This window comes from Anomaloglossus baeobatrachus, chromosome 4 (genome assembly GCF_048569485.1).
Source record: "Anomaloglossus baeobatrachus isolate aAnoBae1 chromosome 4, aAnoBae1.hap1, whole genome shotgun sequence".
NCBI classification, from domain to species: Eukaryota; Metazoa; Chordata; class Amphibia; order Anura; family Aromobatidae; genus Anomaloglossus; species Anomaloglossus baeobatrachus.
The window spans coordinates 150,674,074-150,691,392 of NC_134356.1; the positions used below are offsets into that span (position 1 = coordinate 150,674,074).

The 17,319-nt window shown below is 46.9% G+C and overlaps 1 long non-coding RNA gene across 1 annotated transcript in view; it reads right to left on the reverse strand.

Moving 5' to 3' along the window:
- Positions 1 to 17,319, reverse strand: part of LOC142303298 (uncharacterized) — a 257,027-nt gene that overhangs the window by 98,853 nt on the left and 140,855 nt on the right. The gene's annotated exons all lie outside the window — the stretch shown is intronic.

Consider the following 17,319-nt stretch of genomic DNA (forward strand, 5'->3'; position numbering starts at 1 on the left):
CTTTGCTGGAACTGCAAATTTCTGTTCCCCAATTTATATCAGGATAGTTAAAGTCCCCCAAAATAATTACCTCTCCGAGACTCGCTGCTTTATCAATTTGCTTTATGAGGAGATTCTCTACCTCTTCCATAATATTTGGCGTCTTATAACACACCCCTATCAGTATTTTATTATTCATTCTCCCCCCCCTTATCTCCACCCATAGGGACTCTACATTCTCAGTACCCTCACATATGTTGTCACGCAGGATGGGTTTTAAGGATGATTTTACATATAGACACACACCCCCCCCTCGCTTATTTGTACGGTCATTCCTGAATAGGCTATAACCCTGTAAATTAACAGCCCAGTCATAGCTCTCATCCAGCCATGTGTCTGATATCCCCACTATATCATAAATGTCTATATTTTGTCTCTCGCAATAAATCACTTTATTACATGTCACTATTAAATCTTTATATAAATAGAGTCCATTTCATGTGGGCTGCATTGCATTAATCCATAGAAATTTACTTCATACCATGGATCTTTTCAGATTCACTGATATAACTGGTATTCCTATAGTTAATTTCGAAGTATGAAAAAATCCTCAGAGCGCCTGCGCCTCCCTGGACGGCAGTGTTGTCTGGTTTCCATGGTGAGGCGTCCTTATGTGCTTCATGGACGCGCTCCCTGGCTGCAGGACGCTGACCCAGGTGCTTTGAACTCTCCTGCTTTCCATGATAAACGCTACACAGCCGCTGCTATCAGTAATCTGCATGTCATTGGACAGCTGTTACTTAAATAGACTGTGTGCCTTTCCAGACTTCACCCCTTCTGAGGAAGAGACGAAACGATCGTTAAGGGGGATCTTGGGTTTCTTATGTAAGGCTTAAGCTGGTGTCACACATAACGACAACGACGTCGCTGCAACGTCACCATATTCTGTGACGTAGCAGCGACCATAGATGATCGTTAGTAAGCTGTCAAACATGTTATAAAAAACAGCGACGGAGCAGCGATCATAGCGACGTCGACGGTCGTTGTGTGGTTTCAGACGTAGCGTAGCGTCGCTGCTGCGGTGTCAAACACAAGGATTATCAGCTTATCAGCATGGCGCAGCGGGATAGCAGCGATCAAAAAATGACCTGGAGCATTCAGGAGCGAGCAACGATTTCGCAGCAGGGGTCTGATCGTTGTTATGTGTCACACACAGCGACGTCGCTGTTGAGGTCGCTGCAACGTCACAGAATATGGTGACGTTGCAGCAACGTCGTTGTCGTTGTCGTTATGTGTGACACCAGCTTTATATTTATGCTTTGGTTCATCACTGCTCTGTATGACCTGTTTGACACAATGTTGATTTGATCCTTGTACCTGCTTGATAAGTATTGCTGTGATCACACCAGTGTCTATGGCTTAATGTTATGCGGCTTGGTTAGTAACACACTGGTGTAATCTAACTCCTGCAACAAGATTAAATCTTGCTCTGTTAACCCTTAATATACCTGTTTGAGAAGTATTGCTCTAATACACATCAGTGTTCATGATGTTATGTGGCCTGCCTGGTAATATGCTGATGTGATATTATTCCTGTTAATCATATGGCAGATTGCACTTTGCTCTGTTAACTCTTAACATATAGTAGATACATAGGTATATTGGGCATTTGTTTACAGCAAATCATGTGGCATGTTTATAGAGAGAAGAATTTTTTCTGATGCAATTTTTTTCTGATGCAGTTTTTATGGCTTGCCTTAGAGATAATAACTCTGCATAGATTCATTGGAATAAGCAGATTATTTCCACCCCTAAACAAAACTATTCAACCCCTCATTCATCTCATATATCTTTGGTCTCTCAAATTGTTTATTCTTTTTTAGCTGCATGCTAATGCACTAGCACTTTCCTATAGATCACAAATTATATATTATAGTTGACCTTGATGCGGGCGGATTAGGGGTTGAATACTTTTGCAAGAGACCAACTTCACAAAAACATATGTCCAAAAAAGTTTTTCAAAAATTGTGTGATGAACCTGTGAATTTATCATGTACAATATTAAAAAAAGAAAAATTAACACTTGTTGAACCCAGGATATTTTTATATCATTATCCATCTTTTTAATATTTTTCTTGTGTGTTTGTCTAAATAAAATAATAAAGAATTTAATATTTCATGAGAATTTGGGTCATTTGAATTTTTTGGAATTTCCAATAAACAATTTGGACAGAGTCTCAGCATTAGGTAATCCCGACAAGGGAACAAAATGCGCCTGTTTGCTGAATCTGTCCACCACCACCCAAACAACAGTCTTACCAGCGGAAACAGGTAAATTAGTGATAAAATCCATGGACAAATGAGTCCAGGGCCTATCCGGAATTGGTAAGGGCACTAATTCCCCGGCCGGCTGGTTATGGGGAACTTTAGCACGTGCACACACATCACAAGCAGACACAAATACGGCGACATCGGAGTACATAGAGGGCCACCAAAACAACCTGGCAATAGCCTTACGAGTAGCTGAGACCCCCGGATGACCACCAAGCATAGAGTCATGAAATTCCTGGAGGACCCGTAATCGAAACTGGACAGGAACAAACAATTTGGCATTGGGCAATGAAGGAGGGGCCAATGCCTGTGCAACACGAATCTCAGCCTCCAATCCGGAGGATAAAACAGCAACGACTACCCCATGAGGAAGAATGGAGGAAGGAGGTTCGGGAGGCGGAAACGGATCCAAACTGCGAGATAACGCATCCGTCTTAACATTCTTAGAACCGGGCTGAAAAGTAATAGAAAAGTGAAAACGGGAAAAAAAAGTGACCACCTAGCCTGTCTAGGAGTCAACCGTTTAGCAGACTCGATGTAAAACAGGTTTTTATGGTCCGTAATAACAGTGATCCGATGAACAGCCCCCTCCAAAAAATGCCTCCATTCTTCGAAGGCCAACAACTCTCGATTCCCCACATCATAATTCTTCTCAGCAGAAGAAAATTTTTTGGAGAAGAAGGCACATGGTCTTAAATTAGTTAAAGTAGCGGGTCGTTGAGAGAGCACCGCCCCCACACTCACCTCTGAAGCATCAACCTCCACAATAAACGGCTGAGAGGGGTCAGGTTGAACAAGTACAGGAGCAGTCATAAAACATTCCTTTAACCTCAGAAATGCTTCTATTGCCTGCGGTGACCACTCCCTAAGATCAGCCCCCTTGCGGGTGAGATCCGTGAGTGGCTTGACCACTTGAGAAAACCCTTTAATAAATTTCCTGTAATAATTGGCAAAACCCAGAAAATGCTGCAGACCCTTGAGGTCTCTGGGTTGCACCCAATTATAAATGGCTTGTACTTTTCTGGGATCCATCCGAAAACCATCAGCAGACAGAATAAAACCTAGAAAGGTGATTTCTTGGACACAAAAAATACATTTTTCAGGTTTAGCAAATAGGGAATTCTCCCGTAACCTATGAAGTATTGTACGTACATGATCAATATGAGACTCTTTGTTGGACGAGAAGACAAGCATATCATCTAGATACACAACCATAAAACGGCCAATAAATTCAGAGAAAATATCATTCATAAAATTTTGAAACACTGCAGGAGGATTAGTAAGGCCGAAAGGCATGAAAAAGTTTTCAAAAAGGCCCTCTGAGGTAAGGAATGCCGTTTTCCACTCATCCCCTTCCTGAATGCGAATGAGGTTATAGGCTCCCCTGAGATCAAGCTTGGAGAACCATTTAGCTCCAGATAACTGATTATAGAGGTCCGGGATGAGTGGAAGTGGATAGGTATTTCTCACCGTGATCTTATTAAGTTCCCGAAAATCGAGGCAAGGGCGTAGGCCACCATCCTTCTTCTTAACAAAAAAAGAACCCAGCAGCAACAGGCGAGACAGAAGGACGAATGTGTCACTTACGTAAACTGTCGGACATGTAATTTTTCATGGCAGTGCGTTCCGGGCCAGAAAGATTATACAAATGGGCCTTGGGTAATTTGGCACCTGGAACCAGGTTAATAGCACAATCGTAAGCATGGATTCATGAAAGATAAGTTGTGTCTAACCAACCTGTTGGGGTTCTATGAGGGGGTAAGTTCAAACCTGGATATTGGTAATGCAGCTGATGTGATTTATTTGGACTTTGCAAAGGCATTTGATACTGTACCACATAATAGCCTTATACTAAAGCTCCAGAAGCAAGGACTAGGGGACACAATATGCAACTGGGTAAGGAATTGGCTAAAAGATAGGAAACAAAGAGTAGTCATAAATGGTACATTCTCTAAATGGGCTATAGTCAGCAGTGGGGTGCCGCAGGGATCTGTGCTTGGACCGATTCTTTTTACTCTCTTTATTAATGACCTTGTGGATGGGATTGATAGTACAGTGTCAGTCTTTGCCGATGACACCAAACTATGTAGGATATTAAAAACTGACCTGGATAGTACAATATTACAAAAAGATCTGGATAAGATGTCAGAATGGGCAGATACTTGGCAAATGAGATTTAATGTTGATAAATGTAAAGTAATGCACCTAGGACGGAGTAATCCTATAGCTGCGTATACATTAAATGGAAGTAAACTCGGGACTACAGAACAGGAGAAGGACTTGGGTATTCTCATTACAAATAAGCTGAGCAGCAGCACTCAATGTCAAGCAGCAGCTGCTAAAGCAAACAAGATTTTAGGGTGTATAAAAAGAGAGATTAGATCCCGTGATCCCAACGTATTGTTACCCCTCTATAAATCACTTGTAAGGCCACATCTGGAATACGGGATCCAGTTTTGGGCTCCACATTTTAAAAAGGACATTCAGAAGTTAGAGTCAGTTCAAAGGCGGGCAACTAGACTATTACAAGGAATGGAAGGCCTCCCATATGATGACAGGTTGAAAAAGTTAGATATGTTTAGCTTAGAAAAAAGACGTCTCAGAGGAGATCTCATTTATATGTATAAATACATGTGTGGTCAATATAAAGGACTGGCACATGACTTATTCCTTCCAAAGACAGTACTAAGGACCAGGGGGCACTCACTGCAAGTGGAAGAAAAGCGATTCCGAAACCTAAATAGGAAAGGGTTCTTTACAGTTAGAGCGGTCAGACTGTGGAATACACTACCACAAGAGGTAGTAATGGCAGATACTATAACAGCTTTTAAAAAAGGGCTGCATGATTTCCTCAGTACACAAAACATTGTTGGTTATAAATGACTTAGTGACTAAATGTAGAACTGGTGGAGGAAGGTTGAACTAGATGGAGCTAGGTCTTTTTTCAACCTAAGTAACTATGTAACTATGTAACTATGTAAGGACGGTGTGGTGGCAGGACCTCAGCCTCTTTTTTCAGAGAACACATCTCCAAAATCCTTCAGGTACTCCGGAATACCCTCCAGATTAGTTGAAGACACCTGAACAGTGATAAGACAACCATTAGAACATTTAGGACCCCATTTAACAATATCGCGAGAGTCCCAGTCAATTACAGGATTATGCATGTACAACCAGGGGAATCCCAGCACCAGTCCCGCAGGGAGATTATCCATGATATAACATGAAATAAGCTCCTGATGAAGGGACCCCACTTTAAGCAAAAATTCCTCACAGACAAATTCAACCACATTTCGTGACAATGGTGTCCTATCAATAGCAATAATGTGAACTGGAGTCTCTAGCCTAACTGTCCCTATCTTAGCTTTGGAAACCAGACTGGAGTCAATGAAGTTCATGGAGGAACCACAGTCCACGAAAGCAGAGGCTGGAATACAACAGTCTCCTATTCCAAGTTCCACCTCAAGCAAAATTTTTTGGAAAAAGGAAAAGGGTACCTGAGGGTCTGGGTGACCTCCTCGAACACCACCCAGACCTAAGCGTTTCCCGACGTTTTAGTAGCAGGAGGACAGGTAGGACAGTCCTTCCTCCAATGTCCCGGACTTCCACAGTAGAAACACAATTTCCACTCCCGTCGTCGTCTCCTCTCCTTCTCCTTGGAATCTGTGGCACTGACCTCCATGGGCTCCGCAAGTGGAACAACCTCAGCTTTGAGCAGGGTCACTCCTCTCTCCCGCAACCTCCGATCCATCCGTACTCCCTGGGTCATGGCCTCCTCCAAAGAACTGGGTGGAGGATGAAGGGGGCCAGAGCGTCCTTGAGATGATCAGAGAGTCCTCTCCTAAACTGGCATCTCAGAGCAGAATCATTCCAGGAAACCATCGTAGACCACTGCCTGAACTCAGAACAATACCACTCTGCAGTGCGTCTACCCTGAGAGAGACCCATGATCCTGTCCTCTGCCACCATGACCCGGTCCGGTTCATCATAAATAAGTCCTAGGGCGTCAAAAAACGTATCCACAGACATACGCTCAGGGGCTGTCGGAGGTAAAGAAAAGGCCCAAGTCTGAGGTCCCTCCCTAAGCAAGGAAATTATTATCCCCACCCGCTGACTATCATCCCCAGAGGAACGGGGTCTAAGAGAAAAAAGTAATTTACAGCTCTCCCGAAACGTGTGAAACCTCTCCTTCTCTCCGGAAAACTTATCCGGGAGCATGACCGTGGGTTCTGGAGAATGGAATGATACATCTACAGGACCGGGCTGTGATTGAGTCATGGAACCCTGGAAAGCCTTTACTGCAGCAGCAAGCTCTCCCTGGAGTTGAGTATGGGAAGAGGCTAGGGATCTATGCTCAATGGATAAGTCCTGGATCATTTGAGTCAAATTAGACATCTGATCCGTAAGGATACGTAACGGATCCATAGGGGTAAAAATGTAAGGGCCAGTGATAATGTCACGCTGTACTCTAAGATGTACAATAGCAGTACAGCGCAGTAATGTGGGACTGAGAGGATTCCTGAAACTATCTAAGAAGGTAGTTAGCTGGAAAACCACTAGCCGGCGTAAAAGTGGAGGAAACGTATGAGCAGGGAATTCCCTAGCAGAGGTAATACTAGTCAAGCCCACCAGATGGCAGTAGAATCGTCAGAAAGCCGTGTCACAACATGAGGTCTTGTAAGTACACAAGGGCAAAGTCTAAACGTAGTCAGAGGGAAGCAAATAGTCAGTAGCCGGGAAATCAGAGCCTAGAATCGAGGGGGAGTGGGAAGACAAGACAGAATTAAGGTAAAAAGATAAGGAACGAACAGGGAGACAGCGGGAGAGACTCTGACTGAAACAGACAACAGAGGAGGTTAACAGGTCAGGTGAACACGGAGGTCAGGAGAAGGCAGGGCAGACAACAGGTCACTCAAGAGCAGAACACAGCAGAGCCAGAAGTATCACTGGCGAAGTCCAAGAGAAACAGTGCCCTAATAAAGCAGCCTGAGCTCCAGAACGAGGCAGAAAGGATTAACCCCTAACGTGACCTGCATCAGAAGTGAAACTAAAACAAAGGCTCAGCTCCAGCTGAGCCAGGAGTCAATCATGACAAAAGCATCAATTTAACCATGATTGACTAACTAAGAAGGTCTCCAACATCAGGTGGTCTTCTGGTCAAAAAGAAGAAGTTATGATAGGTCAGTATACCCTAATATTGGTGAACTGACCCCAAACAGGATTGTATTGGTGGTAACAATGGTTCATTTTTCTTCTTTTTATTCCAGATTGCAAGCTATGACTTGATTTTCAAGGATCTTTGTTGATATGCCCCTGATGAGCCCCAATAACAAATTTTCATAAAAGGGGTGAAACGCATAGGGAGGTTCTTGAATTAAATTATAGCAATCTTTGAATTGTTTTTTATTCAATTGATACAGATACGTGATTATTCTAATTGGTAGTTGACTAATCTAGGATTACCCCATTAGATGATGACAAAAAATACTGACGAATGTACTCTCTATCACAGCGCACACGCTATCATTTGTGGGCTTTTCTTTTTGGTGGTACACTTTACCCACTACAAAATAGGAGCAATAGGAGCATCAAAAGATAGAGAAGGGACAACATAGATATTAGTCGAAGCCGAACGGGAGCGTCAACTGTTACAAGGCGCCGACCCCCGTATCTTAGGAAGGGAGATAGTAGGGTGTATATGTATTCCTACCTTTCTCTTTATTTTTCCACACACGAAAATTAATTTATTATATGTACTATGTTTGTGGCATAAATGTTTATTAAGTAATTGTTTTTAAGGTAGTGTGAAATTGTGGTATTTTGTCACGCTCCCGGTGTCCCAGCAGCGCTCCATACCTACTGAACCGGTCTCACCATCCAGGCACCGCTCCGTAACCACTGAGCCAGTCACACCTGCGTCACGCCACCGCTCTGTACCCACTGATCCAGCCTCGCCAGCGTACCACCGCTCCTTCCTTACTGGTCCAGTCCATGCGTCCACCGGTCACGCCTGCCATTCCCGCTCATGCTCCCCTGAGTCCTGTTCCTGGTCTCAGGAGTCTGATTCTGATTAATGTTCTGTATAGGACCTGGCCGCGCCCACTCACCTGGTCTTATAGCCCCAGCACTGCTGCAACAGGAAATGACCTGAGGCTGTGCTGAGTATATAAGACTGGCCTCCCCATGTGGGCGGCGCCTGATCATCGCTTGGGTTTCTATGCCTTGTCTTGTGAGCTAAGTGCTCAGGTCTTTGTTCCTGTTTCCTATTACTGCCTTAAAGTACGCTGTGACCTTAGTGACCTGGTCCTGTCTTTGCTTCCTGATACCTGCACCCGTTCCTGCCACGTTAGTGCTCCAGCTACCGTGTACCCTGCCCTCCAGGTGGGGTGCTCGGCCCAGTGGATCCACCTCCTGGGCCTACCAGTCCTCCCCGGCCCTCACAGTATGATCAGGCGCCATGTATCCCGCTGGAGCACAGGCCATTGATCCCGCTGAAGCACAGAAATCAGAGCTGGCTGAGCTGCGCCAGGAGCTGGCACAACAGCGTGAAACCCTGAACCGGATGCTGAAGTTCATGACGTCCGTGGACCACCGGTTGTATACGCTGCAGACCGCTGCCTCGTCCACGCAGCAACCAGTCTCCAGGTCTGAACCAGGTTCCTCTACAGCCTCGTAACTTCGCCTTGCTGCTCCGCCTCGCTATGCAGGGGATCCCAAGTCCTGCCGAGGCTTCCTGAACCAGTGCTCCTTGCACTTCCAGTTGCTCCCGCACTTGTTTGCCTCAGACCAGGCCAAGGTGGCGTTCCTGATGTCACACCTGGAAGGCGAAGCCCTGGCCTGGATTAACCCCCTGTGGGAAAATGAGGACCCGATGATCACCAACATCCGGGAATTCCTGCAAGCTTTCCGAAGTACCTTCGATGAATATTTGATTAGAAGGTTCTACTTTAGTATTCAAAAATCGGTATTTGGTAACCACTTATCACCCTTTTTCCATCCTAATATGTAAAGCTGTATTAAAACATTGGCCAGTCTTGGCTAATTCATACACCAATATACCTGAATTTCAGACTTAACCATTATTTTGCCATAAACGTTCTAAGAATTTGAGTGACATCCTCATCAGGGCGGATATAGGTTTATCCAAATAAACTTAAGGCCCAGTCACACTAAACAACTTACCAGCGATCCCAACAACGATCCAACCTGATAGGGATCGCTAGTAAGTTGCTAGGAGGTTGCTGGTGAGATGTCACACTGCGACGCTCGAGCGATCCCACCAGCAACCTGACCTGGCAGGGATCGCTGGAGCGCTGGCTCCCTGCTCTCCTAGTTACAGCACACATCGGGTTAATTACCCGATGTGTGCTGTAGCTACATGTGCACAGAGCAGGAGCCGGCACTGACAGTGAGAGCTGCGGAGGCTGGTAACGAAGGTAAATATCGGGTAACCAAGGACAGGGCTTCTTGGTTACCCGATGTTTACTGTGGTTACCAGCCTCCGCAGAAGCCGGCTCCTGCTGCCTGCACATTTAGTTGTTGCTGTCTCGCTGTCACACACAGCGATCTGTGCTTCACAGCGGGACAGCAACAACTAAAAAATGGCCCAGGACATTCAGCAACAACCAACGACCTCACAGCAGGGGCCAGTTTGTTGCTGGATGTCACACTAAGCAACATCACTAGCAACATCGCTGTTACATCACAAAAGTTGTTCGTTAGCAGCGATGTTGCTAGCGATGTTGCTTAGTGTGACGGGGCCTTTAGAGACAAACCACCTTATCCACAACCTGAAAGGGTATGTTACCTTGTTTGAGTTGTGCCCAGTGCTCTAATGTACATAAGGGGGACCATGTGCTTCATCCCAGGACAGGTAAAAAATTTAATATTCAAGGTTTCTTTACCTGTGAGTCATGATTTGTGATTTACTTCATCAAATGCCCCTGCGGGCATATGTTGGTGAAACATCCCAGCATATCTGAGACCGCATTAGTAAGCACAAATCCACTATTAGGTGCAAACAGACATTTTTACTAGGGATGATCGAATACCAAAATATCTACTTCAACGAATATCAGACGAATAGGTCGCCGCTATTCGCGTATTTGCGAATATTCAACACCCAATGTAAGTCCATGGGAAACTCGAATAATATCACGATGGACCTAACGGTGAGCGGTGGTGACTGAGGGGGCTATAAAATAAAGAATACAGTTAATAATAAACATTGTCATACGTAAAGGTCCCGCGACGCATCCTGCAGACTCTGTCTCCCGTCGCCCTTTCCTACTGAGTACGACCATCACTGTGCCGCCCTGTAACCAAAGGACCTTCCGAGACGTCATAGCATGTGACCAGTCACGTGTGACTGTTGTAATATCTCATTGGCTAAAAGACCGATCACATGGCTATGACATCATGCTAGGTCCTGTCAGTGCATATTGCTGGTACGCGGTGCTCACCCAAGCATCTCAGTACGCGATATACTCAAAAGAAAAAACTGTGGAAAAAGGAGCGCAATAGGGTCTTACCCCAGTATGAGGGGGGGGTATTAGGAAGGGGATAATCCTACTCACCTATAGGGGTTGTGTAAGTCACAACACCTATAACAGCATGTAACTCCAAGCCACAGCAGCGGTCCCCACGTGGGCAGATAACAGAGAGTAGTAGAGCTGGGTGTCAAGCCGCGCCAATGACCAACAGATCATGAAGGTTGGAGATTAATGTTGCTTTATTTTATCACAGGTCAACGCGTTTCGGGAGACTCTGCTCCCTTCCTCAGGACAGACTGGCAAAGAACATCAAATCTCCAGACTGGCAAAGAACATCAAATTTTAAAAAGAGATTTGATCTTCTTTCCAGTCTGTGCCATTTCTGGGGCGGCTACAGACTGCAACTCGCAGCGGGGAGGGCCCAGAAAGCCCAGAATTTTCCATTGCCAGTGAAGGTAAGAGCAAGCACTGAGGGTTAGCAGCCAGTAGCTGCTTGGATTACCCTTAGCAAAAGAAAATGTAGTGGGAGCCCATGCATTTTTTAACTATTTTTTTAAATAACTAAAAAAATAAAGGTGCTTCCCTGTATTTTGATTGGCAGCCAATGTAAAGCTAGGCAGATATGGGTGGCAGTCCCTAGCTGTCTGCTTTATGTGCGCTGAGAATCAAAAATACAGCGGAGCACTACATCATTTTTCGTCCTGTTGCGTGAAAGGACACGCTACCTCTGACGCCAGCATTATCTGAGGGTAATCGTTTCATCAACTGGTCCACTATAGCCCTCTTGAATCTTTCTGTAGTACAATCCTTATTTGCCTCAACAAGTAGCAAAGCGAATTTGTCTTTGTAGTGTGGGTCAAGGAAGGTACATAACCAGTATTTGTTGTCTGCCAAAATGTTGACTAGCCGACAGTCATGAGAAAGGCAGTATGACATGAACTGTGCCATGTGTGCCACTCTCTGAACTGGAAACCTTTTGTGTGTCACTGCTAAGAATACATTCTATCTCCCTAAACCTCCTCTCCTCCTCAGTCTGTCTTTCCTCCTCCTGCTCCTCCTCAGGCCATCCATGCTGGACAGCCCTGAAGCTTGGGTTGTCAATCCCTTGGTTACCAACTTCAAACCATTCCTTTTCTTCATCATTCTCCTCATCCTCATGATGCTGAGCAAAGGTGGCCTGAGCCTGTTGGCCGAGGTTGTGTGGATTACTAGCAACGATTGTGAAGTCTGGATCCACAGATACCTCGGGTGCATTAACACTTTGGTCAGTCAGACCATCCAGAGAGTGTTTCAATAAACAAATCAGTGGAATGGTAATGCTGATAAGAGCATCATTACTGCTCACAATGTTGGTACAGTAATCAAAATTCTCTAGGACCTGACAAATATCTGAAATCCACACCCACTCTGCCGTACTTATGTCTGGCAGCTGAGTCTGACGGTCATGTTCCAGGGAGGTCACATATTAGTCTGTGACGAGGCAAGTGTAAGTGTCGCGGGCGGTGGGGACGCGCTCGCACGCCCGGGTCCGGGGCTTCTGCTGCTGCTCGGTGGCTTGAGCGGTGGACCGGACCCAGGGACTCGAGCAGTGCTCCTCATCAACGAGTGAAAAGGGGGTGGTTTGTTTAGGGATCCAGGAGGTCATGCACCTGGGCCCGGTTGCGACAGCACAGCAACATCACTTGAGCATTCAGCCACGCCGCTGTTCCGGGCGCAGGCTCTGGGGACTCGGGGTTTTCAGATGGGGTGGACATACTGGTGCTTGTGCTTCCAGAAACCGGATGTGTGCAGAGTCCTGGTGTCCCTGCTCTTATGCCCTCGGCTACATCAGGCAGGCCTTCACCCGTCCCCCCCTTGGTTCTTTCTAGCACTTCCTCTTTGGGGGCGGGGCCTTACTTTCGCACCTTCCCTGCTCGGGGAAGACGCTCGAGCAAGAAATCTTCGCGCCAAAGATGGCGGCACTTCAAATTTTTCGGCCGGACGCCGCCGGCGGGGACTGCAAGGCACACTTCTACCGGTAGGTAGATCGGTTCTATCCTGTTCGCGACGCCAAGTTGTCGCAGGCAGAGGGGACGCACTCGCCACGCTCGGGTCCGGGGCTTCTGCTGCTGCTCGGTGGCTCGAGCAGTGAGCCGGACCCAGAGACTTGAGCGGCGCTCCTCGTCCACGAGTGAAAAGGGGGTGGTTTGTTTAGGGAGATAGTTCGTGACGCCACCCACGGGTTGTGGTGATAAAGGGCACCACCGCTGCTGGTGACGGGGATCCCGGGAGCGATGGAAGGGAGCAGCTAGGATATTGTCCCCTCCATGGGTAGGGGTTGGTGATCCCAGGGCCCGGTGGTGCAGTCCGCTCCCCGGCGTATAGGTACCGAAGGAGCCCGTTTTGCCCGCAGGCACTGGCCCTTGGATCTCTAGCCTATGGCGGTGGCTGTATATCCTCACGGTGTGGACTGTTGCGTTCTGTCGGGTCTTTGTTGTTAGGAAACCCCTGGGGTTCCGGTCACACTCGGATTTGACCATTGTCGGCGGCTCCAAGCCTAGTCGGGGTCTAATGGCCCTGCCTGTGTGCTTAGCTTCACTCCACTCCCCGGTTCGGTACCGGCGGGCCACCACGCAACCCCGGTCCTACGGTTCTGCAGAGGTCCACTAACTCCTGCAGACGGCCACCACCATCTGCCAACCTTGCTGTTTGTGTCTGGGCCCCTACCCAGACACCGACAGTTTCTGACCTCTCACTCTCACTGTCTACTCAGATCTCTCACTTTTCCCGCCTCCAGGCCTGTGAACTCCTCGGTGGGTGAGGCCAACCACCTGGCTCCGCCCTACCTGGTGTGGACATCAGACCCTGGAGGGAGGCAACAAGGGTTTTTGTCTGACTGGTGTGACTATCCAGGGGAGGGGGTGTGTGTGGTGTTATGTCTGTGACTACCTGGCTAGTCCAGGGCGTCACATAAGCGTTGCTGCAGCACTGCCAGGCCAACAAAAGAGGGAGATGACTTGCGGAAATGGGCGCTAATACGTCGTACCTTGGTAAGTAGGTCTGGTATCTCAGGGTAATTTGAGAAAGTGCTGAACTACTAAATTTACAATGTGAGCCATACAAGTAACGTCTACAAGCTTTCCAAGCTTTAAAGCTGCCTCCAGATTACGACAATTTTCGCACACTACCATCCCTGAACGGAGATCCATCTGTGCAAGCCAGTTTATCTGTCTGCTCAGTTATTGCTTTCAAAAGCTCAGGTGCCGTGTGCGATTTGTCACCGATACAGATGAGATTCAGTAGAGCGTGTTGCCGCATTGCTGAGGCAGTGGACACTGCTAACGCTAACGGTTGGACAGTGGCGGATGTTGAGGAGGATGCACAGGAGTCAGATGAAGAGTAGGAGGAGGAGGGAGTTGTTGCTGTGTAGAAGGCAACTGAAACTGATTAAAGTGGGGCCCGCTATTCTAGGTGTGGGAATTATATGGGATGTTGGCTCAGACTCTGTACCAGCCACCACCAGGTTCACCCAGTGTGCCGTCAGTGAGATGTAGCGTCCCTGTCCACTTCCGCTTGTCCACGTGTCTGTGGTTAAGTGGACCTTCCCTGTTATGGCGTTGGTAAGAGCCCATTTGATGTTTATGGACACATGATTGTGGAGCGCGGGGACGGCACAAGCAGCAAAATAGTGGCGACTAGGCACAGAGTACTGATGTTTTGCCACTGCCAAAAGGTCATGGAAAGCCTCTGTTCCCACAAGCCAATACGGCAACATCTTAACGGCTATCAATCGTGCAATGTGTATAGTTATGGTTTCTGCCCTTGGGTGCATAACCAGGGTATTTTCGCTTCTTTTCAAAGGTCTGTGATATGAACAACTGAACGGTACACTGGGACACTGAAGCAGATGTTGTCGATGATGATTGAGTGTGGCCAACATCAGGTTGGGAGTAGGAGGCATCAGCGCCACCTTCTTGCACATGAGTTTGGGAAGTAGGCAGCCCAGGGGAAGTGGCGGTGTTTTGAGTCTGGAAATCATGTTTTATACCTAGAGCTTTCAACCACCTAGTGGTGTGCTTTGCTAACATATGGTTTCTCATGCTGGAGGTGCCCAAGCTGGAAGTATTTCTGCCTCTGCTAAGCTTGGTCTGACAGATTTGACAAATAGCAACTGTTTGGTCTGAAGGACTCTTGGAAAAAAACTCCCACACAATCGCAGCATGGACCCTTGGACTCTGAGATGACACAGGTGGTGGTGTCATGGGCACTGTTGGTTGACCTCTGGCAGTGGTCGAAACCCTATCTCTTAAAGCCTTTTTGCAGACTATAGGTACATGCTCCTCTGCGCTGCTACTCTCGCAATCCATGTCACCCATCCATGTTGGATCAGTCACCTCATCATCGACCAGGTCGTCTTCACATTCCTGAAGGTCAACATCTTCGATAACGGAGGTTTCAGGCTAACCTGAGGGCAACTGTGTCTCATCCTCCTCAAACACTTCCACCAGATTGCCCAGCATGTCACGGCCAACAACACGGCTTTCTTCTGGCCTTGGGTGCTTAAAGATCTGTGCATTACTGCACACCACGGCCTCACCAGCGTTGGTGGTGTTGTGCGGTAAGAGGCAAGAAAGGTCAAACGGTCCCTGAAACAGTTCCACAGAGTAATCTGCTTTGAGGTCATATGTTTCCTTAAGGATACTGATGTTGTGAGGAAGGAGGACAAGGCTGAGGATTTTGATGGCCCAGCCTCTGGGCTACTCAAGTCTGTCTGTGTGGACCCTTAGGATTTGCTACTCGACAAGTAACTGGAGGCATTTTCTGCTAGCCAACTCGTTACCTGTTCGCACTGTTCAGGGCACAAGAGTGGTTTCCCATGTGGAACAGAAAATTGGGATAGGAAGGCAAAGATAGATAAAGCAGAAACCTTTTCCTTTGGCTCGGTCACACTGCTTGGGTGAGCACCACTGTCACTACCACTTCGTCCATGGCCCTTACCGCCTTTATCCCATTTTTTTGTTTGATTATTTGAAGGTGAACACTGTAACGTGACCTTTTGTACAGGCAGTGGAACGACACTGATGCCAGGTTGGTAAAATTGTGTTAATAGTTTCCCATGATAGCTGTTTCTGTAAGTCTATAAAACACAAGGTAACTTTATTGGACAAAGTACCACTTGGAGGAGTCGACAAAGATGTTGTGAATGTCTTTCAGCACTAAAAGAAAACAGGGTTTGATACCACTTTTATTTTAGTATTGGTTTTTGGCACTCAGACTGTTGCAGCAGTTCATTATCTAGGTTTTGTACGATATGAAGCAAACACCAGGATGCTAGGTTGGTGCTATGACAGTATTTGGCTTCAGGCAGAACTACAGGCCGAGACAGCAATTTTTGGGTTTTTTTTTTACTCTTACACTAGGTTTTTTTAACAGTAGGGTACTATGGAGTTTATGTACGCTATGAAGCCACACAAGGAAGCAAATGTGCTGGTATGAATTGAGATGGTGGCTGACAGGCACTACACTACACCTGAACCCATTGTTTTGGAAATTTTGGGACCTTTTTTAGGAATTTGCAATACCTATCCCTAGTAGAAGAGACACAAGGGATGTAGCAGTGCTTGGATTGTTGATTAATTAGTAGCAGATGTCAGGACAGCTTTAAATCTCTCCCTGCCTCTGAAAAAGCTCTCCCTATATGACACACTGCACTAACATACCGTATGCAGCACTAATGCACTAATAAGAGGATTTTTTTTTTTTTTTAAGATGGATCGCTCTTAAGCACTGCACTAACACTGGCCCTATAGCTGCGTCCGCATTCACTGTTTTGCAGCCTGGTGATTTATGGAGCTGCTAGCAGCTACTGACTACTGTTTCAGCCCTTAGAAGAACTATTTAGGAGTTTGGAGCACGAACGCTATCACTTAAGGTATGTGCGCATGTTGCGTTCTGGCGTGACAAATAAAACACAGCGTTTTGTCACTGCATATGCGTTTCCAAACGTATCCAAAAAGGTGGAATTTGGAGGCATTTTGAATGCAGAATGGATGCATTTTTGACAGTGTGGTCCCACTCGGCTCTGCTACATCCCCATAGAGCATGGCTGGTTTTGAGACAGAGCTGCGTGATCAGAATGAACTCAGATGATCTTCACACGACTTCATTGTAATCGCGTGGCTCTGTCTGTGTCCCGCAGCCTGATTTGCGTTCATCGGTGAAGGACTCACCGCTGACCGCAAAAGTGAATGAAGTGAGCCGCGCGATCAGCGGTGCCGTCACTAAGATTACCCGCGGCCACAGCTGTAGGCCTCCACCTGAGACAGTTGTTGGATCCAGCGGTGGCCGCGGGTAACCTGAGTGACTTCATCGCTGACAGCACAGTTGCTCTGTGGAACTCAGAGAGAGCGGTCGTGGTCTGTGGCCACTCTGTCAGCTTCCGATGTAGCAGAGCTGGATGCGTCGTGGGACCTCGTGTGGATTACATCAGACCTGGAAGGGTGTTTGGGAATTTTAATAAAGTGGTGAAAGAGGGTGA